Source organism: Schistocerca cancellata, chromosome 2 (assembly GCF_023864275.1).
Source record: "Schistocerca cancellata isolate TAMUIC-IGC-003103 chromosome 2, iqSchCanc2.1, whole genome shotgun sequence".
Taxonomy (NCBI): Eukaryota; Metazoa; Arthropoda; class Insecta; order Orthoptera; family Acrididae; genus Schistocerca; species Schistocerca cancellata.
This window is the reverse complement of record NC_064627.1, coordinates 271,554,900-271,577,132: the sequence shown is the minus strand read 5'-3', so window position 1 is coordinate 271,577,132 and position 22,233 is coordinate 271,554,900. Positions and strand designations below refer to the sequence as shown.

Here is a 22,233-nt window from a genome sequence, read left to right as displayed (position 1 = left end):
TATAAACTACAACAAACTTCTATAGCTGCACTCGCTACACGCTCTCGAAAATGCATTCCTTAAATTTTGTTTTTATGTACTAAACCGTTGATGTATCATATAGGCTAGTAGACTACTTCATCATTTTGATCTCTAGGAGCGAGTTACAACCACATTCTATGAATGTTATTCCTTGTCACTCTCTTAAAAAAATTCTGGTTTGTGGAGATGTGTTCCGTATATGGAACTAAGTGAAGGCAGTTTGTTTGTTGCCATACACGTTTTGCTTCTTTTATTTGTGAAGTAGCTTCCCGAATACAAGAAGCGAAACGCGTATAGCATTAGCTCAAATGAAGCAGGCGATACCGAGAAACACCCAAACATACAAGAGAATGTGGTCTCAATCACTTCAGTTTACATCGCCTCAAATGAAGCATGCGATTCTCATCAACCCCTGAACAATAAAAGAAAATGGTATCTTACACTTCAATTGACCTATAATACACCTCATATGAAACAGGTGAGTCCAATCAACCCTCCGACATAAAAAACAATACAAGGAAATAATACCGAACACGTATTTTAACCTATAAAACACCACTAAAAGACACAATACAACTAAAACTATCCACACCTATCATCAACAACAATAGAAACTACACTACAAAGATCTTTTGTAACCTTGCTTGGCTCCCGAAATGGCATAGATGATGGGTGGTATCCCGTGCTTCAACTAACCCAATTTTTAATACAGCTGAAAATTTATTTAACTATACAACTACAGTGTAACTTACATTAATAGCATTACAACAGTTTCCAAACTGACTTTAGTTGATGGCTGCTGTAGTCTTCCCGTCTTCTTACTTTAGTCTTGCTATCAGTAGCAAGATGTCTGCCCTTCATGAACCAAGAGCGTACATAGTCTATGGGCAGGAACAACATCAGCGGAGGACCAGCAACTTTATGAATATCAGATAGCTGACTGTGGAATTATGAAATGAAGCTCTTGGCCGGCCGGAGTGGCCGAGCGGTTCTAGGCGCTACAGTCTGGAACCGCGCGACCGCTACGGTCGCAGGTTCGAATCCTGCCTCGGGCATGGATGTGTGTGATGTCCTTAGGTTAGTTAGGTTTAAGTGGTTCTAAGTTATAGGAGATTGATGACCTTAGAAGGTAAGTTCCATAGTGCTCAGAGCCATTTGACCCATTAAAAAGAGAGATAACCGTAACCGTTACAATGAAAGCGTTTATCTTGTCGTCAAGATCCACTTAACGATGCAGACTGTATTTTATGGTACGATACTGTATGAGATATTGGAAGTACTAGAGTATAAGACACGTATTCGTGTCAAGTAATTGGTGATCTGCTCACTGAGTTTGTCGTTAAGGAGCCCGGTGCTTGCACGGAACGAACACACCTACGCAGTTCATTCTAGATGCCGCCCTTCAGCATGTAGGGGAAGATGCTGATATTCTGTACAGAGGACTTCCGCATGCAGAATGTACATTAAACAGCATTACGTCACATTCAGGCAACGGCCTTGCCGCAGTGGATACACCGGTTCCCGTTGGATCACCGAAGTTAAGCGCTGTCGGGCGGGGCCGGCACTTCGATGGGTGACCAACTGGGCCACCATGCGCTGGTGCCTTTTTTTTCGGGGTGCACTCGGCCTCGTGTTGCTAATTCAGGAGCTACTCGACCGAATAGTAGCAACTACGGTCAAAGGAAACCATCATAACGACCGGGAGTGAGATGTGCTGACCACATGCCCCTCCCATCCGCATCCTTCTGAGGATGACACGGCGGTCGGATGGTCTCGATGGGCCACTTGTGACCTGCAGACGGAGTGCTGTTTTTACGTCACATTCTGCTGAAAAAACACAGATCCGAGAGTTATATGGATGTACGCGGTGAATGATACCGGTGATGCGCATGAGACCGTTGTATGATTGTAAAATCACTGGAGAAAAGATCGACACGATAGGTAACACCTCACCCTTTAAAAATAGGCTGTAGCGACCAAAACTTTCAACTAGCCCGTGATTTTGCAGGGAGTTATAGTAGACAGCCAGCACTGTTCCCTGCTGATTCGCTTCCATCCCCCTGTGCAAACGTTATTAAGTTTGGTGGCGAGTCGATTTGGCGCGCTCTATTAGCTGTGCCCTTGTTTACTGACGGTGTAATTTCGAGTAAACCAACTTTCGCCAAACCTTTCCAGCCAGGTCGACCGGAAAATTTCCGAATCACTAACGGCGCCGAACGACATTAAGCCCCGAGCGCAAACCGAATCACTTGCTAATGCAGACGAGAATATTCTAGCGATTTTCACTTTTCAGCAGCTGTGCACCCGAAGTACGACTGCTGGATGTACCGTCGGCGGCGGGTATATTTACTTCACATCGGAACTGTCTCTGGATTACGATATTTTTCTTCTTTAAAAAAGCTGCTCGCGATTAAATGAAACTAGTAAATTACTGTCCCAGAAAAAGCTGCAAACATAGTGTTATGAAATGGCTTATCAGGACCGCTGAGGGTTTAGCAATTCGCGTAACTGACATTCGCCTTTCACTTAGTTAAAGTCCAGTCGAATTGCGAAATACTAGTGGCTGTTTATTTACGCGATGTAGTGAGTGCTATCAACGGGGGATCTCTACTTCATATCATACAGGGTGAACTATATTAAAAAAACCTAAATTAGTTACAAACGACCGGCATCCACACACTTTATTCAACATGTAAACGACGCTACAGATATTCGGATTTGGGTTACGACATGTACGATACATCTGCCATCAATGGCGATGATGTGGCACAGACGAATAGCGAAATTCTGCATGACCCGCTGGAGTGACGGAATATCGATGTTGTCGATAAACTTCTGACTAGCTTCTGTAAAGTTTGGAAGGTAGGAGACGAGGTACTGGCAGAAGTAAAGCTGTGATGACGGGGCGTGAGTCGTGCTTGGGTAGCTCAGTTGGTAGAGCGCTTGCCCGCGAAAGGCAATTGTCCCGAGTTCGAGTCTCGGTCCGGCACACAGTTTTAATCTGCCAGGAAGTTTCATATCAGCGCACCCTACGCTGCAGAGTGAAAATCTCATTCTGACTAGCTGTTTTCAGCTCAGCAGTGGTTTTGTGGTTATTGCCGTACACCTTGTCTTTAATACAGCCCCACAAAAAGGAGTCGCACGTGTTCATATCCGGAGAATAGGGCGGCCGGTCGAGGCCCATGCCAGTGGCCTCTGGGAACCCTAAAGCCAGAATGCGGGCCCCTAAGTGCTCCTTCAGCACATAGACACTCTCCTGCTTCGTTGGGGTTGAGCTGCTCCTTGCATGAACCACATCTGGTGGAAATCAGGGTCACTTTCGATAATGGGGATGAAATTATCTTCCAAAACTTTCACGTCCCGTTCGGTTGCCTCCATGCCATCAAAGAATATGGCTTCGATTATTCCGTGGCTGTACACTGCACTCCACACAGCCACCCGCTGAGGGTCAAAAGACTTCTCGATAGCGAAATGCGGATCCCCAGTCCGCCAAATGCGCCAATTTTGCTTATTGACGAACGCATCCAAATGAAAGTAGTCTTCGTCGCTAAACCAAACCATACACTGCATACTAATTCCCATCACGCCCCGCGGCCAACCGTGCAGCTTGAACTCCTAACGCAAACATTTCAGAAGTTATTACCATTTTACTTCATATAGTTCGATAAATGTACTTCTAGATTTTCAAAGGATTTCACACTGTGCCTCGAAACAGGCTTGTAATCTTATTGCGCCCATGTGGAATGTCATCTCAGTTGTGCAACTTGATCCATGATTTCTTGCTAGAAAGGTAACAGCTCGCAGTAAATAACGGTAATCCATCTAGTGAAGCCGAAGTGATATCTAATGTTCACCAAGGAATTCTTATAGGTGCCCTCCTGTTTTTAATCTGTGTATGCGGTTTAGGAACAGTCGAAGCAGTCATCTTAGACTATCGTTTATCATCTAATAAAGTCATCAGAAGATCAAAATGAATTTCAGACTGATTTAGATAGGATATCTGTCTGCATGGTGCCAGAAGTGGCAGTGAATCCCTAAACAATATAAAGTGCGACGCCACCCATTTGAGTCCTAAAAAAATTCCATTAAATTTTATTTACACGACAAATAACGCAAATTTAAATGTTTTAGATTCGACCAAATACCTACGGACTAAATTTACAAATAAACTGGAATAATTTTAAGTTTTCCTGCATTTTTACGTAGTTATTGCGACAATACGTAGTTATTGTAATCCAAATGCTCAGGATGAATAAGGTTGGTTGGTTGGTTGGTTGTTTGGGGAAGGAGACCAGACAGCGTGGTCATCGGTCTCATCGAATTAGGGAAGGATGGGGAAGGAAGTCGGCCGTGCCCTTTCAGAGGAACCATCCCGGCATTTGCCTGGAGTGATTTAGGGAAATCACGGAAAACCTAAATCAGGATGGCCGGACGCGGGATTGAACCGTCGTCCTCCCGAATGCGAGTCCAGTGTCTAACCACTGCGCCACCTCGCTCGGGGATGAATAAGGTACTGAAAGGAAATGTTACTCTCTTCATGTTTAGTTTATTACAAACCCCACACATGCATCCCCAGAAGTAGCATATACATCAAATTACAAAAGAACAGACATGAAACAGAACACAGACTGGCAGATGATGTCCAAGTTATTGAGAAGAAGGGGGGGTGGGGGCGTTAAGGTAAAACAATGCTTCTCTCAAGGTAACAGCAATAAAGCTTCCTGACTGAATGTGAGGTACCGACCGAGATTGTGAACCGATAGCTGAAAGTCAATACGACATAGGGTGGTGGAAATACAAGAGTGCAGCTCAGGAGGACTCGCTGCAATGGAGACTAAGTCCTCAGATAAAGATTGCCAGTAGGCCCGAGTTGCCGATATGCTCACCACTGAACTGCGCGACGGGTGACGTGGAGACTGGTCGTAGGTGCGCAACTGCAAAGACTGTGGCCGGCGTACCCTCGTGCTGAGATGTACAGAGAATCACGTCTGGGGCGCCGAAGGAGCCGAGACTGTCCTCTGTGGCGGGTCCTCCGCCAATTTGCTGAGTGTACAACGTACCTTGGCCGAACTTGCCAGATCTTCCTCTATGGTAGTGTGATAAACCTTTTGCAATTCCTTTATGTTTTCGTCTTCTTTAAAGGCAAAGAGAGAAGATGAAGCGGTAGCCCATCATAGAGCCTATGCCTACCGTCATATATTTTTTTGACTTTCAGTTGTTAAAAAACAGAGGATTTTTTCTGGTACCAGTAGGAGGAAGGAAGGATTCGCGCTCAGCTAGTGAACGAGTGAGAAGCACGCAATTTTTAGCGAGTAATTGTAGACCGCCATTTTGGGGTCGCTATGAATAAGTGAGGAGTATGTATTTCATATGTGCACCGTTTAGAAAAATACAGTATTGTTTTATTAGCAGAAAGGTCGTGTGAGTTGTTATTTCAAATAGTACAATAATTACAAGAAATGAAGCCCACCTGTGTACTTTGGAAAATTACGAAGATCCGATAAGCTTAATGGGAACACGGTCAAGACTTCAAAGGTGAACACGGCGACCAAACGAAGCATTATAAAGAATGGTAACCACAAATCTACAGCGGAGAAACAAACTACTTCGCCCTGTAAAATAATATCAACTAATATGAACTTATTTCCAGGCATAGCTCAGCTTATTGTGCTTGTCATTCACGCCGAAAAATTAATCTCATTAATTCAATACATTTTAAAAAGCCATGCATTTCAACATTTTATTATCATCTATTCCATTATTTTATTATATTATAGTAGACATCCACCGAATACTTCTAAAATGTCTCCTTTCTTCCCTCCTCGACACAAAATCCTTATGGTATCGCCAAAAATTGTCCCCACCAGTGGACAAGCTGCCCGCGCAAACTGAGTCAACGGCGTACTCCTCACACTTCCCCATAACTAGACACGGCATAACGGTATTCCCCCTATGAGAATGATTGCCGCTACGCTTGGAGCCACAGAAATGCGCGTGCATTCCACACCTGCGGCAGACAATTCTCCCTCTCCAAGAACAAACGATAAAATTCCTTATGTCGTACCCGAGGTGGACAATACGCTTCAGGAATTCAGGCGGGTGCCCATTGTCCTGCTGAAGACTGGGCCGCCGTCACGGGCCGACTTTATGACGCGATGGTACCGCCTGCGCTCACAAGCAAAGCGGTCACCCTTTAGTAGAAGCCCGGCTGCTTTCCTGGAAGAGGACACAGCTGTTTGTTTCACCTCTGTCACCCTGGCCACGTCTCTCTTTACCGGCACAGAAAAAACCTGGACTCAAACAGCTGCCCGAAAACATCATGCCATAAGGCATAATAACAGTTACGTACGGAATGTTCTTTAGTTCCTGATTGTGTTACATTAATTTCCACCCTGATTGTGAAAAACAGTATCACGTATTTTGCTTATATTCACCGTGTCGCTTTCTACACTGCCAGGAAGCATTAACCTACTTTCGTGGTGTGTATTGTCATGTAATTACAAGTTTTCACGTCTTTGATGTGCCAGCTAATGTACGGCTCCCCATTATTGCAGAAGCTTTGAATGGAGGCTAGTGTTCAGTTCGCCCGTTGCCAGTGGCGAATTTCGTCCTATCTTCCCGTACTAAAATCGCTCTTGTCGCAGACCTTGTCATTCGGGCCATCCGAGCTCTGTAGTTTGCTGGACTGTGCCTGTGAAACAGGCGGTGGTTTAACGATTCCTGTTGGCCAGATTACAGACCCCTGGAAGCGACCTCTAAGGTCAATGAGCTGCTCTCTAGTTAAACGCGATAGATAAAAAGGCGCTACTGCCACGATTCTAGTATTGTCTGTAATGTTCCTAATATTTCATATATATAAGTGCCGACTCTTCGTAACTGAAACCTCGACAACGAATTTCTCGATAAATCGTTGCCAGCAAATCCCTTGGAAAAGCACCGGAAAAAAGGAGAAATCCTCTATCTTTCGGTATACTCGATAAGTCGAAGTAACTGTCATGACTTACCGCACTGCGAACAATAATTAGAATTACCACTCGCTAATTCAGTCTGTTTCGTCAGTTGACATTTATTCAGAGAGTTGTTTCACCATTCCTTCTCGAGTCATTAATTTGTTCTCTCAACAATGCATAACTTAAGCGTACCAGAGATATAAAAATCAGCTGTAAAACTAAATTCAAAGAAGCAGAAATGTACCACTTTTGCGGCAAAGAAGCGGGTTATTTACCCCGTCAAAAGATAAGTAGTGGAAAAGAAGGGTGTAATGAAAAGTTCTGAGATTCCGTCATTCAATCTGTCGACAATAATGTAGCAAAAACATTGTTGAGGAGGGTCGTAAGGAACTATGCAGCGTTCGCGGCGAGGTGAACTACTAGTCTAGAGGATTGCTTAGTGAGATAGCTTGTAGACGACAAAACATATCTGTCCGAAATCTTATGTTTCAGAAATATCATAAGTCATTCGCTGCTAGTCTCGGTATTGACAGGCCTGCCGCAAAATAGTACCAGTTCACTAACTTTAAAAAAAAATGCCTGACCTGGTTTTTTAAGATGATCTGTGGCGACAACGAGACCGCTAACGACGATTCGCGCAGCACTGAAAAATTAATGAAATTGAAACTTCCTTGCGTATTCTCGGAAATTTGTATTTACCTTTTGTTTTAAACGTTGAAATAAATAAAAAGTATTTGGGAGGTTGAAATGAGATTCCTTTTGAATCCTAGTGTTAACTTTCTGGTTACCTCAGAAAAGAAATACCAATTTTATTGAAGTTACAGAATCATTTTTTAACTTACGTATACTCTTATTCCGACTACATCCTGATTCCATCTACACTCCTGGAAATTGAAATAAGAACACCGTGAATTCATTGTCCCAGGAAGGGGAAACTTTATTGACACGTTCCTGGGGTCAGATACATCACATGATCACACTGACAGAACCACAGGCACATAGACACAGGCAACAGAGCATGCACAACGTCGGCACTAGTACAGTGTATATCCACCTTTCGCAGCAATGCAGGCTGCTATTCTCCCATGGAGACAATCGTAGAGATGCTGGATGTAGTCCTGTGGAACGGCTTGCCATGCCATTTCCACCTGGCGCCTCAGTTGGACCAGCGTTCGTGCTGGACGTGCAGACCGCGTGAGACGACGCTTCATCCAGTCCCAAACATGCTCAATGGGGGACAGATCCGGAGATCTTGCTGGCCAGGGTAGTTGACTTACACCTTCTAGAGCACGTTGGGTGGCACGGGATACATGCGGACGTGCATTGTCCTGTTGGAACAGCAAGTTCCCTTGCCGGTCTAGGAATGGTAGAACGATGGGTTCGATGACGGTTTGGATGTACCGTGCACTATTCAGTGTTCCCTCGACGATCACCAGTGGTGTACGGCCAGTGTAGGAGATCGCTCCCCACACCATGATGCCGGGTGTTGGCCCTGTGTGCCTCGGTCGTATGCAGTCCTGATTGTGGCGCTCACCTGCACGGCGCCAAACACGCATACGACCATCATTGGCACCAAGGCAGAAGCGACTCTCATCGCTGAAGACGACACGTCTCCATTCGTCCCTCCATTCACGCCTGTCGCGACACCACTGGAGGCGGGCTGCACGATGTTGGGGCGTGAGCGGAAGACGGCCTAACGGTGTGCGGGACCGTAGCCCAGCTTCATGGAGACGGTTGCGAATGGTCCTCGCCGATACCCCAGGAGCAACAGTGTCCCTAATTTGCTGGGAAGTGGCGGTGCGGTCCCCTACGGCACTGCGTAGGATCCTACGGTCTTGGCGTGCATCCTTGCGTCGCTGCGGTCCGGTCCCAGGTCGACGGGCACGTGCACCTTCCGCCGACCACTGGCGACAACATCGATGTACTGTGGAGACCTCACGCCCCACGTGTTGAGCAATTCGGCGGTACGTCCACCCGGCCTCCCGCATGCCCACTATACGCCCTCGCTCAAAGTCCGTCAACTGCACATACGGTTCACGTCCACGCTGTCGCGGCATGCTACCAGTGTTAAAGACTGCGATGGAGCTCCGTATGCCACGGCAAACTAGCTGACACTGACGGCGGCGGTGCACAAATGCTGCGCAGCTAGCGCCATTCGACGGCCAACACCGCGGTTCCTGGTGTGTCCGCTGTGCCGTGCGTGTGATCATTGCTTGTACAGCCCTCTCGCAGTGTCCGGAGCAAGTATGGTGGGTCTGACACACCGGTGTCAATGTGTTCTTTTTTCCATTTCCAGGAGTGTATATGAAACATTCGTTAAATCGAACTCTCAATTATCCGAACATTCTGTTACGTCCTTTGAAGATCGAACTATCGAGAGTCGATGGTATTTGGTTTTTGTTGCTGTACATATCGTTCTATTTCAATAATTTTTCAATTTCACTTTAACTTTGAACGTGGAGAACAGGAAACGATTATGAGAAAAACGGCGCAACTTGTTTCAAGTCTCTGCTGCTTTAAGTTTTATTGACTGCTGGATGAGGTGGTCCTTGCAGTGATGGAAAAAGTCTGATAATGAACATTTGTATCAGATCGTCTGAAGAAAACATCTAAGAGAATCTAAGACCATCCGTAGAACCGTCTTTCGCCAAATAATAACAGTACACTTAATGATAAAAATTTTCATATTTGTGGTTCTCCGGCATATCTAATCATCACAGTATCAAATAAAAGAACACAATAAAGAGTACGGTCAAATGGTTAATGTCTTAGAACTGGTGCTCAGCTGAAAAAAGGAATTAATAATATTAGGGTGCAGCGGGAGGAGAGAAGGTAATAGAGGTAAACAAAGACTGCAATACAAAAAGCAACTTCAAGTTAATGTAGGTTGCAGCAGTAGTGGGGAGAGGGAGAGAATTATAAAGGTATGCTGAACATAGAGAGGGCAGCAAACCAGTTTCTCTGTCGATGCTATGAGAAGATAATTCCTGCATTCATCAAAAGAAATTTATTTTCCTTGCACTATATGTAATATGCGTTTTTGGAACTCGTTTGTAATAATACTACTATATGGAAGATGAATTTACCATTGAGGAGAGTATAACGCAAGGTGACTGCTCTAGAAATAGCAGTGTCTAAATTGAATTTGAAAACAAAGGATGTAAGAATTTTGGGAATGAGATTAAGTAACCAGAGGTTCGCTGATGATACTGTCCTACCTGCAGGTATTAATAAGAAGAACGTCAAATACTGATTAGCGAACTTGTAGTAGTGTGCTCTGGTACTGAACTATGATAGAACCAAGTTCATGATGATTGAATGAGCACCGGAAAGGGAGAGCGTATGCTGCTGAGGATCACATAATATATCTCTCTCGATCAACTAGTAAATACGATGGAAGACATAAACCCAGAAATACGTATGATTGAATGAGCACCGGAAGGGAGAGCGTATGCTGCTGAGGATCACATAATATATCTCTCTCGATCAACTAGTAAATACGAAGGAAGACATTAACCCAGGATTACACCGACGTAATTATTTGGACTACTAGTCTTGTGAACGACACTCCTTACTTCTAAATCCTAAGGTCTCTCGGTCAACCAGTAAATACGAAGGAAGACATAAACCCAGAAATTCACCGACGTAATTTGGACTACTAGTCTTTTGAACAATACTCCTTATTTCTAAGCCACTGTAAACAATTTGTGACGTATCTATATTCCAAGTAACAATTTACGACTGCGAGACGTGGACGTGAAATGAATTCGTTGTTAGAAAGGTAATAGCAACGGAAAGAGGACTGGAAACGCCACTGTTGGGCTGCACAAAGACAGAATGAAATCAGTTGATAACTGGGAACGGCAGTGGGCTGGTCTTGTTGCTCGAAGAAAACATGGCAAATGGGCAAAACGAGTACTAGGTTGGAGCCCAGGTTACCAAATAAGACCAAGGAGAAGACCACCGGACAGATGTGACAGAGACTGAAGATAAACATTGGGACTGAATTGGCAGCGGGAAGCTCAAGACCGATAGAAATGGAAGAACCTGCTGGGATCCTATTCTGCACGACGGCCCAAGGAGGCCACATCAACAAGTGATCGATTTCGCTGTTGATGATCATCTTGATCATGATGATGTGTGGATGTGGAATAATATCGTAGGATGAGAATGCTGTATAACAAAATGAATGAAAAAAGTTTGGCCGTTACGATAACTGTCATAATTGTTCTCCCATGGCGCCAGCTGCTGTGAGCGGCGCACACTGGCTATGCATCTCTTGTAGTCCAATACCCAGTATTATTTGCACGGTCAGAACATCTACAGCTGAATTTCTTACATGTTCACATTTTGTACTGCATTCCTGTAAACCTGACTGTGTTTTTCGTGTCGTCTGCGCTGCACTATATATTCGCAAGGTAATCCACTGCCTTTTTATTTTGCGGTACGTAGATGAGAGGCGTAAGCAGATTATCGTCTGATTCATTTTATTTTAATTGGGCTAATTGTGAAGTCACTTAAAACTCCACAAGAGTAACTACCTGTTGAGGTCTTTTATGTATTTTAAACGTGACTTCCGTGTACTCAACACTATTCCACATAGTAAGTTGTGTTTCTTAACAAAAATTCTGTTGTTTGTTTTGGTTTTTTGGATAGACAAGATCAGTTACTGGTTTCTGAATACTTTCGATTATTATATCCCATTTATTTTCATTTTAAATGGACACCAGGCAACGATCTTAAACTATTGACAGAGGTGTTTGCCTGTTAAGACATTTGCATGGACGGCAGTCTGTGTGTTTAACACGTGTTGTGCCAGTAAATTGGTTTTAGTGTTTTTCTTCGTAGTCCAAAGTTTTGCCAAAGCGCGGTCATGCTATTTTTAAGAAAAGTTGATAATTTTCTTTGTAGGCCAATCTTAAGAGCCTTAAACAAGGCGAAATGCATTATTGCCAAAATGTAAAATAATAACGCCTGTTTTGCAGCTAAGACTGTTCTTCACCTCAAAAATTCGAAAGATAAGGCATGAAAAACCAGAAAAAGCACATAGGAGAGTCAGTGGCATTTCAGTAATTACTAAAATAGGTGAAGTGTTGTTTTAATTTCGAAACTAAGTGAATCCGCACGGCTTCGGGCGTTGTGGAGAATAATACTGCGGAGTAGCGCAGTTCGGCTATGAGAATGTTAAGTACACTGGCCCGTTGTGGGGAAGGATAGGTATTGTAGTACCCTCGGATCGATGTTTGCGTGTGCACTGCCGCAAAAATGACACGAAAGTTGTGTTTAAATATATTGGCGTGCACAAAATTGGCGGTATGTTACACGTCAACGCTGGTAGTCACTAATTTCATCCCAGTACTACCAGACGAAATTGCTGAGTAGGTGGTGTAATAATATAATGGATATACGTGGAAAGTAGTAACGCCGCCGAAAAATACAAAACTAGCCTGCACACTTCTGAGGTCTCCTGCTCAACTACCAGAAAATTTACCTACCAACAAGGGAATTTAGGTTTCTTTCCCATCTCACTCATTTATGACTAGTTCCCTTCAGTTCCACACTATTTACGCTATATGGTCACAAAGCTCTAATTATCAACTCGAGAAACCCAAGTTGCCATCAAGAAACAAATTGAGGCTGTTAGTCCGTAGACATTCACTTGTCAGTGCGAAACTGTGAACGACTTGGCAAAGACTTCAGCTGTAGAAGTCTGCGGCTGGGATCAGGAAACATGTTACTTCGAAAATCACCTCAGCGTCAACCTGGACATGTGTCTCGAGCTACAGTTTCTTCATCCTCCGAGAAAGGGTGAAGAAGTCAATGGGTTCCATTCGAGGAAGATCAGAAGTGGGGAGGGGGTTGATATGGGAAGTGAGGCAAAAACTGAAGGGCCAATCAAGCAGCATGTTAACTTTTCATGGGAGTCCACAGTCACATATTCGCAGTTGAATGTAGAAATTACTTACTTCACAATTGCAATTTAGACCTTTGGGCCATTTTCAAGTGGTACTGATATAGATTTTGCTTTAGCACATGTGAGATCTTAAAATCCTCATGTATACATGTCATCGTTGCTTTTGATGATGACATTTCGAAGGATTCTAAAATCCGACATGTGCTGAAGCAAATTATTTTGCAGTACCACTTGAAAATGGCCCAGTGACCGAAACTGCAATTCTGAAATAAACAATTTCTACAGTCAACGGCGAATATGATGCCATTAAAAAAAACAGCAGCATGCTGTAAGTGCCCTCGTTATTGTTAAATTCACGCACGCAAGAATGTCTACAGAAAACTGGCACGCTCAAAACATCAACTTGTACACTGTAAGTAGTGACGCATGAAAGTTTTAATTTAACGCTATTTGAATTTTCTTTAAGAACAAGTTATCATAGGGATCACATACTTTGTGCTACAGTTAACAATTGGGCCTAAATGAATATTTAAATATGCCTTAATTATCCAGTTTCCTATCAGTGAATCCATTATTTCACTGTGCCCCACCTCGTACACAAAACACGTATTACCAGCATGCTTGGTTCGCAGTTGTGACTTAAATTCCTTTCTACACGAAGACTGAAAATATTGAATAACAGATGAACATAGAACGTATCGTGAAATATCATCCACTGCTCCGAAGACGTCGAAGTACTCTTTGCGACCTGAAAGAGTCTTACGAACACGCAACTAACAATCCTGTGCTGAATAACTGTATGCCGACTGCGGAAGCAACTCTCAGTGAATGAATATGTTTGTAGAAGGCAGATGATCACGGTAGTATTCCCTCTACCATATAATTTGTAAAGTCGTTGAGCCCACGGCTTGATGCAGGGCGACCAAGAATTCGGCTCGCAAGCTCCTCTCTGGCACAAGTGCTATAGTACTCAGCCTAGTTCCGAACTTCCCCCACTGCCACGCCACACAGAGTGTGAGGAGGGGAAAGAGGGAGAAACTGCGAACGCGCCCTATTTTGATGGCAGTGCACTGGGGGTTGTTTGGTGGAAGAGACCAGACAGCGAGGTCATCGGTTTCATCGGATTAGAGAAGGACAGGGAAGGAAGTCGGCCATGCCCTTTCAAAGGAACCATCCCGGCATTTGCCTGGAGTGTTTCAGGAAAATTACGGAAAACGTAAATGGCCGGACGCGGGATTGAACCGTCGTCCTCCCGAATGCAAGTCCAGTGTGTCAGTGCAGTATCACTGAAAATGGCATGCTTTTATATTTCAAATTGCTAAATAATCCTGATTATTCCATTGTTTAAATTTCTGAATAATATAGATCACAGACATATTTTCAGTGTTATTTAATAAATTTTGGCGTACTGGAGACATAATATAATTTTGTATGTGATACAAACTGTCGGCATACAGACGTGTCCATACAGACACTGTGACTTATTTTCCCACTCAGGTTTCCTCACGTAATCGTGGCTCACATAGTTCCATAATCGAAAAAGAGGTCATTCACACACACGCGCACACACACGCGCACACACACACACACACACACACACACACACACACACACACACACACACACACACACAGGAACGTTGATTAAATATTGTGGCACTTTTGTAGCTTATTTATGCAGACGTGGAAACTACCTGACGAAAACAATGTAGACATCCTGATAAGTTTTAACGTAAAAGAATTTGTCTTTAAGGCGAGAATTAATTGGCTTATGAATTACATCTGCACATGCACAGGGGAAACTCCAAATGCAATGGCGGGCCGTCTCGAAAATAACTTGGAAACATATAATAAGATTTTCAATGTCCTCAGAAGGTTTAGGAAACTAACTTTTTAATTCTTTGAAAGCCCCAAAGAGTCCTTCAAACCTCGTTGTTTTCTTTAACACTAGCCAATTTGGGGAAGTGAACTGTGCTTGTCTGAATTTGTTCCTTCTATAACGCAATTTTCTCTTGAAATGCATCGTCATAAAACCAATTAGAAGTTGTTTCTCACCTTGCAGTGTCTTACTGTGGGCATTGTGCAGTCAGTGAGGTCTGCAAACCATTCCTAATATTCTATTTTTCGTTCCTCCACCCCCTTTTCATTCGTAAAAATACAATAACGGGTTTTTAATCGAAAAAAAGCCGTTCCAGGTATGCCCCTTGACATAACCGACGTACCTTGCATGCTCTTAGTTCATTTCCACGGCAAACTGTTACATTTGACAGTGGAATAATGGGTGCCACCATTCAAGTGCTGAGTACCTGAAAACGTAGCACAAAGCGTTCCTTTATGTGCAGAACAATTAAGCCGTCCATTTCTAGTTGTCAACTAAATCTTTAAATTCTTTCTACATGCTATTGTACTGCCATTGCAAATGTGCATTATGAATCTCCTAGACCACTGCATAATATATATAGGGAATTCTCATCCCCTTTCTCTCTCATTCCCTCTCTTCTCTCTCATCTCCATTAATATTTAAAAGCTTGTGACGAAAGGTAAGTGGATTGCCTCTTTTTGTACAAGCAGCCACAGGACCTGTAAAGGTCCTGCATACCAAATAGCGAAGAAAAACAGCGCTGACACCGCTATTCTGCCGAACTGAAGAGAATTGTGCCTACCGAAAAAGGCCACACCGCAATATTCAATGAAAATGGCGCTGTACCGGACACTTCCGAAGAGGACCGCGAAAAGTCGACTCAGGCTGAGGCTCGACGCGCACGTGGCCTGCACATCTGGCTCACGTGAAGTTCGACGAGCCATGACCGACCCTGACTTATTGAACTGAACTGTTCAATTAATACTATTAATTTCATAATGACAAGAAGTGTAAACAAATTAAAAGAGATCGTGTATAAATTACTGATCATTTCAGCTCACAGTACATGGAAGAACATGAACCGAGTGGCATTAAAGACGATAAAAGTCATGGGTCACCTCCTGACATCATCTTTTCGCCCAGATCTTTATGGAGCCACCACCAGCTTGCACAGTGCCTAGTTGACATCCTGGGTCTATGGCTGCCTGTGGTCTGCGCCACACTCGAACCTACCATCGGCTCTCACCAACTGACATCGGGACTCATCTGCCAAGGCCGAAATTTATCATCTAGGGTCCAACTGATATGGTCACGAGCCCAGGAGATTGGCCTCAGATGGAGTCGTGCCGTTTGCGAAGGCACCCGCGTCGATAGTTTGCTGCCATAGCCAATTTAAAGCCAAATTTCACCCCACTGTCCTAACGGTTACGTTCGTTGTACGTCCCACATTGATCTCTGTGGTTACTTCACGCAGTGTTGCTTGTCTGTTAGCACTGACAACTAAACACAAACGTCTTTCCTCTCGGACGTCAAGTGAAGGCCGTCGCCACTGCGTTGTTCGTGGTGAGAAGATAATGCCTGAAATTTGTCATCCTCGGCACACTATGAGTCTCGGAATATTGAATTGCTTAACAATTTCCGAAATGAAATATCCTTTGCGTCTAACTCCAACTACCTTTTCACGTTCAGAGTCTGTTAATTCCAATTGTGCGGCTACAATTACGTCGGAAACTTTTTCATATGTATCACCTGAGTACAAACGCCACATCCTCTTTATAAGCTGTGTATAACAAGGAATTTACCTAAAAAGTGTTCAAGAAACCGACCCCGAAGAAACGTTAGCTGAAGAACGAAAGGGTTGCGTAGGTTGCCTGAGACTGAGATGGGTAATATGGACAAAACTAACTCCGACCAATGTGAATCGAGATTGACTGTCCTACAGAACAAAACGGGTCCAACGATATCGTTTGTAAAAACTCACTACTGCCGTGAATTCATTGCCATAATGTAACACCTGAAGCTGTGCTATGCAGTGCATTGCCTCATAACCTGTAGTTCGTAACCAGAGGATGTAAGAAACAAACCGCATTGCAAGTTTTCACACACTAACGAACCCAAACTGCAACTGCAACCAACATATTCGTCTACATATATCAGACCAAGATCAAGGAAAGACTGTGCCCCATTCGAACACCAAACACGCAGCCCTGGCTCACGCCGCGCTTACTTCGTATTGACCGAGACATACAGCCCACCAAAGAGCGTCGTTTGGAATCACCATCTCGAGTCACCTAGGAATGTCTTCGTCGCATAAATCGTTTAGTGGGTACAGAATATCTTAGCAGAAGCGTACGCGAGTTAGCAGATGTGGAAAATATCAGAAGCTTAAAGTTGACGTATGTTACATACCACTCCCAGTGAGTAATAATAAACCTTAAAGAATGAGGTGGGACGTTATCGTGAGACAAAAGTACATCCTTGGACAGCTTCTCGCAACATTCCGTCCTGACAGGCCATGTAAGATTGTCAGGACATTTCAGTAATATCCTGCTATGACGGTGTGCCTTAGGAGCATAATCTGCAATCGCCACATGGTGGTAGTCGCAAAAACATCACCACCTTGCTTTGTGATGGCTGAGTTTTCGCCTTTTTCAGCAGTCTACCTCACCGTTTTTCTTCAGCTTGCTTTGCTGTTTTGTCTCGGAGCTATAGTTACACTATGACCCACAGAGGAAGGAGAAAAACAATCATATGTGGACCCACATCCGCTGATAAAGGCGAAAACCAGTTTCACCAGCACACGGCCATAGAGCCGCACTAATTCGCAAAATGCTGAGGAAGCAGCGGCTGTTGCACTCTCTGTCCAAGAGAGAACGCGCAAATGACGACGGGCTACGGTTAGTATTCATGTATTTGTGAAAAGATCTACACGTGAAGTATACAACAGTACCACAGACATACCTTGTCAAAAGATCTGGCAGAGAACCCAAGAAGTTTATGTCCCTATGTAAAATAGTTGAACCGATCTAGGACTTCAATCCAGTCACTCGCTGACATGTCTGTTGCGGCAGTTGAAGATAGCAAAACGAAAGCTATAAAAAATCATTCATGCAGGAGATTCGCTAAAACATACATTATTTGACCAGAGAGAAGATTCCCACATGGATGACGTAGTAATAAGCGTACCTTGAGTAGAGAAACAACTGAAGGAGATGAAAACAAATAAGTTGCTAGATCCGGATGTAATCGCCGGCCGGAGTGGCCGAGCGGCTCTAAGCGCTACAGTCTTGAACCGCACGACCGCTACGGTCGTAGGTCCGAATCCTGCCTCGGGCATGTATTTGTGTGTTGTCCTTAGGTTGGTTAGGTTTAAGTAGTTCTAAGTTCTAGGGGACTGATGACCTCAGAAGTTAAGTCCCATAGTGCTCAGAGCCATTTTGAACCGGATGGAATCCCAATTCGGTTTTACAAGGAGTGTGAATTGGGCCTTATCTAACTTGCGTTTATAGTGAATCTCTCATCCAGCGGAAAATCTTAAGCGACTGCAAACAATGCAGGTGACTGCTGTATATCAAAAGAGTAAAAGAACGATACCTTAAAATTACAGACAAATATCCCTAACGTCGGGTTGCTGGAGAATATTCTCGGCTGGAATATAATAAATTTTCTTGTGACCGAGAAGTTTATGTCCACGAAGCAGCACAGTTTTAGAAAGCATCGCTTGTGCGAAACTCATCTTGCTCTTTCCTCGCGTGTGACAGGATAGCTGTTGTTCTCTGTATAAGTAAAAGACCAAGCGGATACGGTGCGCAGCAACCGGCGTTGGTTAGCTGATGATGCTGTGGTGTACAGGAAGCTGTTGAAGTAGATTGGTAGTAGGAGGATATAAGATGACTTAGACAAAATTTGTAGTTGATGTTATGAATGGCAACTCGCTCCAAATGTAGAAATACCGAAGTTGATGAGGATGAGTAGAAAAAACAAACCCATAATGTTCGGATACAGCATTATTAGTGTCCTGATTGGTTACGTCCTTTAAATATATAAACGTTAGGATACAAAGCGATAAGAGATGGAGCGAGCGTGTGAGGATTGTGGTAGGGAAGCGAAATGATAGACTTCGTTTCATTGGGAGAATTTTAGAAAAATGTGGTTCATTTGTAAAGGAGGCCGCATATACGATGCTGATGCAACCTATTCTTGAGTACTACTGGTGTGTTTTGGTTCCGCAACAGATCGCATTAAAGGAAGACATCGAAGCAATTCAGAGGCGGGCTGCTGGATTTGTTACCGGTAGTTTCAGACAACTGGCAAGTGTTATGGAGGTTCCCAAACAGGAATATCTGGGAGGAAGGCTAGGTTCTTTTCGAGGAACACTACTGAGCAAATTTAGAGAAAGATTCTACTACCGGCAACATACATTTTGTGCAAGAACCACGAAGGTAAGATATGAGAAATTAGGGCTCACACGCAGGCATATAGATAGTCGTTTTTCCCTCGCACTATCTGAAAGTGGAACAGTATAGGGAATGACTGTTAGTGACACAGGGTACACTCGGCCACACACCGGATGGCTTTTGCGCGGTATGTGTGTAGATGTAGATAGTGATTCGGCGACTAAAGCAGTAATATTGATTGTCCTGATACAGCTGCAACATTTACTTTGTTGCGTCGGTTCGTTGGGCTTCTTAATGGTTAGCAATTGCGGTACACAGCGGACTGCGACTTTTGTCGTGCAACATGTTGAAAACTGGTCAGTGAGTGATTTTTACTTTTTCCGCTATCTTCTCGATCGTGATACCACCAGTGCCTCAGCCTCTCTTGCGATGAATCGGTTACAAGATGCCGTCGTATTTGTAACTTCACAATTATGATAAGGCAAACTACTTTCAATGAGCTTCAGATTGTGTTGACCTTTCCTTCTTCTTCTTCTTCTTCTTCTTCTTTCCTTCCAGTCTACAATGACCGTTTGTAATGACACAAGTCAGACATGGACTGTGAACTACTGTCATACTTCAGATAGTTTTTTCTGTGCAAATACCATTGTAACTCGTAAGTTTCAGACGCTGCATTAAAGCTTTGCTTGTTGACGGGAGAAGTACAAGAAAGAAGAATTATTGCATCCGTACCTAAAGCCTGGAAAGTTGCACAGCTCACACCGATACACATGAGAGGAATCAGAAGTCATTGCCAGAATTGAAGACCCATAATTTGACATTGATTTGTTCAAGGATTTTGGAAAATATACTGTGTTCGAAAATTATGAAATACATCGAAGAAAATTATCTATTGGTAAGTAAGAGTTCAGAAAATATCGTTCTTGTGAGACACAACTTCCTCTTTATTCATACAAAGTACTGAGTATTTTCGATAACGCGTCTCGATTCCATTCTTTTAAATTACTTTCGACACAGTTCCTCACAATCGGCTTCAAGTCAGATTGCTTTGATATGGAGTATACTCTCGATTGTGCGACTGGATTCTTGCTTTCCTACCAGAATGAACATAATTCGTAGTAACTTGGTGGGACATTGTCTCATGAAACAGAAGTAATATGCTGGGTTCCCCAAGAACGGCCCTCTGCTGTATAGGAGACAATGTGAGCATCCCCATTAGTTTAATAACGAACGGATGATATTCTCCTTCACAATTTAGTCAAGCTGTCAAATGATCAAAAGAAATTGCAAAATTATTTAGACAATATATGTGCATCATGAGAAAAGTGGCTATTGATCTTTAACAATGAAAATTGTGAAGTTGAGCGCGCATGAGAACTAAGAAATCCCATTAGTTGATAAATCACGTCCGCAGCTCGTGGTCGTGCGGTAGCGTTCTCGCTTCCCACGCCCGGGTTCCCGAGTTCGATTCCCGATGGGGTCAGGGATTTTCTCTGCCTCGTGATGACTGGGTGTTGTGTGGTGTCCTTAGGTTAGTTAGGTTTCAGTAGTTCTAAGTTCTAGGGGACTGATGACCATAGATGTTATGTCCCATAGTGCTCAGAGCCATTTGAACCATTTGATAAATCACGGAAATTTAATTCAAATAAAAACGTAGGGATTATAATTAAGAACAGCTTACATGTGGACCGTTGCATAGATTGTGTTATGGGGAAGGCGAATCAAAGACTACATTTTATTGCTACAAAACTTAGAAACTGCAACGAATCTACTAAAGAGATTGCCTGAATTACGGTTTTCTTATGGATTGTTGTTGTGTGACAACGGATCCCTACCAGAGAGGATTGAAGGAAGACGGGAAAAGTTCAAAGGCACAGGAGGAGAGTGTCATCGATATCACGCGCGAGTTGGGGTGGCAGCCATTAAAACAAAGGCGTTCTTTGTTGCGGAGAGCTATTTTCACGAAGCTACAATCACCAACTTTCTCAATTTCAATCTCCATCTTTCTCACTCGAATATCCAACTATTATGTTGCCCTTGAAACACAAAGGAAGAAAATAAATGATTCCGCACGGAAAGATTTAGACATTCATTATTCCCACGTGCTGATGGTGAATGTAACCAACGGGAAACAATCTGAAAGTAGTTCTATGATCTCTCTGCCAATCAGTTAAGTGTGAAATGTAGAGTAATCATTTACCTGCAGAGGTATATAAATCTAGGTTATCTCCGAACACGCAGTTATTGCTATTTGCAAAATACATCCACATTTTTGGTACCTTCATAATTGGACTATCGACCATACGCACCTCCCAAAGACTAAACTGTTGTTTTTGCTTTGGATTCAAATTTCACGTGAATTAAACACCATAAATCGTCAAATAGACCGCCTTTGCGGGCCATTAAGATGCAGCCTTCCTTCTTTTTTAACTCCGTGCTGCCAGACCTGCTACACGACTCGTTCCTGCGCAGCATGCAGGTAAACTCGCAGTAACGTTGAGCAGGTTGCAGCCTCAGGCGCTGTCAGGAGCACGCGCCGTGACGTCAGCAGCCAGCGCGGCAGCGGCGCCTCGCAGCAGGTGCGCGTGTGGTGCGTGGTGCGTAGTGCGTAGTGCGTGGCGCACGCCTCGCGGCTGATTAACCTCGTGACAAGCGAGCAGCGCCGCTTCCGGCCTCTGACAGCTCCGCGAGGCACCCGCTGTTTCACGGCGTTTATACAGCATACCAGTACGCAAAACGGGGACGGTTCTTCAAACGCCCTGGGAAATTGTAGGAAGAAAGTACCACTATATAAGAAATTTTACGAGGTAATATCTAAATGTCACCGGAATGTGTTACTTAAAGTTATCACCTCTTAATTAGCTCTTATTTTACAACAACGCTTGAAAGTACACTTTTCCTACTGTTATGTGCTCAGTTCTCGGAAATATCGTACTGAAATACCGACTACTTGAGTAAATTAACGGTAATTGTTACAGAGGATCACTGGAAAGGACGTCTTACGTTTACGATGATCAGCTGATACAGTTTAATTAATATTCGACAATGGTTTTCAAAACAACGTTAGGGACAGGTTCCTTAATCCGAAACA

At 43.7% G+C, this 22,233-nt stretch overlaps 1 pseudogene; it reads left to right on the top strand.

Annotated features, from left to right (window-relative positions):
- Positions 1–1,508: 1,508 nt before the first annotated feature.
- Positions 1,509–1,626, top strand: LOC126163214 (5S ribosomal RNA; annotated as a pseudogene).
- The last annotated feature ends 20,607 nt before the right edge of the window (positions 1,627–22,233 follow it).